Here is a 5,777-nt window from a genome sequence, read left to right on the forward strand (position 1 = left end):
TAGCCCTTTTAATATTGAGAGTAACAAATTTGTCAGGAGATTTCAGTTATCTGTAAGAATAGTAGGTTGGTTATGGTAGGGGGTTTTAATTTTCCAAACATAGACTGGGACTGCCATAGTGTTAAGGGTTTAAATGAAGAGGAATTTGTTAAATGTGTACAAGAAAACTTTCTGATTCAGTATGTGGATGTACCTATTAGAGAAGGTGTAAAACTTGACCTAGGTCTTGGAAAATAACACAGAGCAGGTAACAGAGGTGTCAGTGGGGGAACGCTTTGGAGCTAGTGATCATAATTCTATTCATTTAAAATAGTGATGGAAAAGAATAGACCAGGTCTAGAAGTTGAAGTTCTAAATTTGAGGAAGGCATTGGGCAAAACTGATTGGGTCCAGATGTTTACAGGTAAAGGGATGGCTGGAAAAGGGAAGCCTTCAAAAATGAGGTAACGAGAGTCCAGAGATAATATATTCCTGTTAGGGTGAAAGGAAAGGTTGGTAGGTATAGGGAATGCGGGATGACGAGAAAAATTGAGGTTTTGGTCAAGATTCTGGCTATTGAGGGAGTGCAGCGTAGGTTCACGAGGTCAATCCCTGGAATGGCGGGACTATCTTATATTGAAAGTTTGGAGCGACTGGGCTTGTATACCCTTGAGTTTAGAAGACTGAGAGGGGATCTGATTGAGGTGTATAAGATTATTAAAGGATTGGACACTCTGGAGGCAGGAAACATGTTTCCGCTGATGGGTGAGTCCCGAACCAGAGGACACAGCTTAAAAATAAGGGGTAGGCCATTTAGGACAGAGATGAGGAGAAACTTCTTCACCCAGAGAGCGGAGGTTGTGTGGAATGCTCTGCCCCAGAAGGCAGTGGAGGCCCAGTCTCTGGATTCATTTAAAAAAGAGTTGGATGGAGCTCTCAAGGATAGTGGAATCAAGGGTTATGGAGATAAGGCAGGAACAGGATACTGATTGAGGATGATCAGCCATGATCATAATGAATGGTGGTGCAGGCTCGAAGGGCAGAATGGCCTACTTCTGCACCTATTGTCTATAAAAAGAAGAAAGCATACGTCAGTTATAGACAGGAGAGGTTGAGTGAATCCTTAGAAATGTATAAAGGCGGTAGGAGTATATGTAAGAGGGAAATCAGGAGGGCAAAAGGGGAAATAAGATAGCTTTGGCGCATAGGAGAATCCAAAAGGTTTTTATAAATACATGAAGGATAAAAGGCTAACTAAGGAGAGACGAGGGCTCCTCAAAGATCAGCAAGACAGCCTTTGTGTGGAGCCACAGGAGATACTAAATGAGTATTTTGAATCAATGTTTAATGTGGAGAAGGACATGGAAGATATAGAATGTGGGAAAATAGATGGTGACATCTTCAAAAAGTCCATATTACAGAAGAAGAGGTGCTGGATGTCTTGAAATACACAAAAGTGGATAAATCCCCAAATCCTGATAGGGTGTACCCTAGAACTCTGTGGGAAGCTAGAGAAATGATTGCTGGACCCTTTGCTGAGATATTTGTATTATCGATAGTCACAGTTCAGCTGCTGGAAGACTGGAGGTTGGCTAACTGGAGGTTCCACTATTTAAGAAATGTGATAAGGAAAAGCCAGGGAACTATAGACTGGTGAGCCTGACATTGGTGGTGGGCAAGTTGTGGGAGGGAATCCTGAGGGACAGCATTTACATGTATTTGGAAAGGCAAGGACTGATTAGGGATAGTCAGCATGACTTTGTGCATGGGAAATCATTTCTCATGAACGTGCTTGAATTTTTTTTAAGAAGTAACAAAGAGGATTGATGAGACCAGAGTGGTAGACGTGATCTGTATGGACTTCAGTAAGGCGTTTAACAAGGTTCCTCATGGCAGACTGGTTATCAAGGTTAGATCTCATGGAATACGGGGAGAACTAGCCATTTGGATACAGAACTGGCTTGAAGGTAGAAGACAGAGGGTGGCGGTGGAGGGTTGCTTTATAAACTGGAGGCCCGTGACAAATGGAGTGCCACAAGAATCGGTGCTAGGTCCACTACTTATCGTCATTTATATAAATGATTTGGATGTGAACATAGCCGGTATAGTTAGTAAGTTTGTAGATGACACCAAAATCGGAGGTGTAGTGGACAGCAAAGAAGGTTGCTTCAAGTAGTTCATCAGAATCGCCAGTTGGCTGAGGAGTGGCAGATGGAGTTTTATTTAGTTAAATGTGAGGTGCTGCATTTTGGAAAAGCAAATCAGATCAGGACTTATCCACTTAATGGTAAGGTCCTGGGGAGTGTTGCTGAACAAAGAGACCTTGGAGTGCAGGTTCATAGCTCCTTGAAAGTGGAGTCGCAGGTAGATACAATAATGAAGAAGGCATTAGGTATGCTTTCACAGCATAGAGTATCAGAGTTGGGAGGTCATGTTACAGCTGCACAAAACATTGGTTAGGTCACTATTGGAATATTGTGTACAATTCTGGTCTCCTTCCTATTGGAAGGATGTTGTGAAACTTGAAAGGGTAAGAAAAGATTTACAAGGATGTTGCCAGAGTTGGAGGATTTGAACCAAAGGGAGAAGCTGAATAGGCAGGAGCTGTTTTCCCTGGAGCATCAGACTCTGAGGGGTGACCTTGTAGAGGTCTATAAAATCATGTGGGGCATGGATACGATAAATAGACAAAGTTTTTTTCACTCACAAAGAGTGAGTCCAGAACTAGAGGGCATAGGTTTAGGATGAGAGGGGAAAGACATAAAAGGGACCGAAGGGGCAACTTATCACACAGAGGGCGGTGCATTTATGGAATGAGCTGCCAGAGGTAGCTCATTGTACAAATGCAGCATTTAAAAAGCACCTGGATGGGTATATGAAAAGGAAAGGTTTACGATATGGGCCAAGTGCTGGCAAATGGGTCTAGATTAGGTTAGGACATCTGGTCGGCATGATGAGTTGGACCAAAGTGTCTGTTTCCGTGCTGTGGATCTCTATGACTCTATCTAAGTAGTCATGATTTGGAGGTGCCGGTGTTGGACTGGGGTGTACAAATCTAAGAATCACACAACACTAGATTATAGTCTGACATAGAGTAAATCCTCCTGCTTAATTTAAAGCAGCAACACAGAAAAGATTTATCCTGTGCAGTAACCAGTGAAACTTTGAGCGGCCAAGAACTATTTAAAGTAAAAATTAACAACTTTATTTCTTAAGGCATAACAGAGAATAATTAACTAACAACTATTCATAACTCCTTCCTCTAACCTATCTTTTGCTTTCCCCTTCTACAATACTAGTCCGATAAATCTCCCCGATTAAGATTTACCAAAAGTTCAAGTTTTCAAAATCAGCCAGAGGTCGAATCTTCTCTTCCACTGTCTTCTTTTCTTCTTAGGGATTTCTGTTTCACAGGTCACTGATTGATAAAGGTACCTTTAAGAGAGCTATTTTCTGGGCTGTCTGCAGATGTTGGTGGCTTGGCAGTTCTCCTCTCGACTGTTCAATTTTCCCTGGTGTTATTCTCCCAAAGCATCAGATTGTGTCATTGGCTTTTAAGATAATCAATATACTAAATCCAAACTTGATTGGAGTTTAGTATTTCTTGGGGTATAATTTAAACTGATTGGCCTAATTTGAATCTGTTTTGTCATTTCCAGGCAACCAGCTACCCTAGCTACTGAACCACGTTACATTATATCTTGTTCAGAGCACTTGGTGCTGTCAGGTAGTTCTGCTAACTTTTAACTCTCTGAAAGTTACTGTACACCCACGTCTTCATAACACCTCCCCTTTAAGAAAAACAAAGCACCATAACAAAAAGGTGGCTTTTTTTCCTATTTTTTAAACACATTACCCTAACATACAGATAACTTGAATATAAGTTCACCTTAACTTCTTCCCATATAGCTATATAAAATATTAAATAAATAAAAATCTCATCTACTTTATCAGATAAATCCATGATAATGCACCTATGATTACATTCTTACGACCCACAACATGTATGATTTTTAATTTAAATTCTGTAACATAAGACTCCAATGAAATAGTCTCATATTCTTGTCTTTAAAGTGTTCTAAGAATGCCGTGGACATGGGGGCGGTGTTCCCACATGCAATGGTGGTATCTGTGTCGAAGAATCTGACACGTTTTGCAGCGTCTACTGTGACAAGGTTGTATGTCAAGTATGCGGCAGGTATTCATGTCACTCGGCCCACATTATCTATCTCCTATGCTGCAGGCAAGGATGCTCTGAGACATGCTACATTGGCGAGACCGAGCAGAGGCTATGGCTATGGATGAATGGACACCACACAACAATCAACAGACAGGAGTACTCCCTCCCAGTCGGAGAACACTTCAGCAGTCCGGGACATTTGACCTCTGACTTTTGGGTGACCATCCTCCAAGGCGGACTTTGGGACAGGCAACAATGCAAAGTGGCCGAGCAGAGGCTGATAGCCAAGTTCAGTATCCATAGGTATGGCCTCAACCGGGACCTTGGGTTCATGTCACACTACAGGTGACCTCACTGCACTACAGACACAGAAAGACACATACACAGAAGGACAGACACAGACAGACAGTCACACACAGACACTCCTACAGATCCATACTCATGCAGACCCTCTCTTATACACAAGCTCTTTCTCATAAGGTCGCACATACCCTCCCAAACTCACATCCACATACATATTCTCTCACAGACTTATACCCCTTTACACTCACACTCCCACACAAACACGTACACACACTCTCACACTCAATCCCTCCACACACACACACACACACATACATGCATGCATACACACACATACAAGTGTGTGGTGTGAACTTGTACTTGCAGAATTACATGTTATTTTGCTCAAAAACTGCATGAATCCATATAAGATTCTGTAAATCTTTATTTAGAAATAGAATCAGTCTGAACATTGGGGCACAAACAGGGCACCTCACACCTTCAAAACATTATCAAGGCTGACATGGCACCTATTGTTAAGATTAGATTCTCCACAGTGTGGAAACAGAGGTAAAAACAATGACTGCAGATGCTGGAAACCAGGTTCTAGATTAGTGGTGCTGGAAGAGCACAGCAGTTCAGGCAGCATCCAAGGAGCTTCGAAATCGACGTTTCGGGCAAAAGCCCTGGTCCTTTGGCCCAACAAGTCCACACCGCCCCTCTGAAGAGAAACCCACTCCCCTAACCTACGTTTACCCCTGACTAACACACCTAACATTGTGGGCAATTTAGCATGGCCAATTCACCTGACCTGCATATCTTTGGATTGTGGGAGGAAACCCACACAGACACAGGGAGAATGTGCAAACTCCACACAGACAGGCAGGAATCAAACCCAGGGCCCTGGTGCTGTGAGGCAGCAGTGCTAACCACTGAGCCACCAATGCCGCCCACTCTTAAGAATGCAACTTTTAAAAAGTTCTGTGATTTACATATGAAAGAACTGAAACCAACATGGTCATTCAATACTTAAACAATCTAGGTCTTTTTCAATATATTATCTCAGTTGCATCACACTGTAAACTTTTGCTGTAAATTCTGTGACTTTCGATCTTATACTCCACAACCACCTGACGAAGGAACAGTGCTCCGAAAACTAGTGCTTGCAAATAAACCTGTTGGACGAGAACCTGGTTCTGGATTAGTGGTGCTGGAAAAGCACAGCAGTTCAGACAGCATCCAAGCCTGGTGTTAACTGAGCAGCTGTCATTGCTGTGGGCTCACTGCTGAACGTCAGGGGGAGGATATTCGCCAGCGTGATGACGTACCCGGTTGA

This window comes from Chiloscyllium punctatum, chromosome 6, assembly GCF_047496795.1.
Source record: "Chiloscyllium punctatum isolate Juve2018m chromosome 6, sChiPun1.3, whole genome shotgun sequence".
Classification (NCBI taxonomy): Eukaryota; Metazoa; Chordata; class Chondrichthyes; order Orectolobiformes; family Hemiscylliidae; genus Chiloscyllium; species Chiloscyllium punctatum.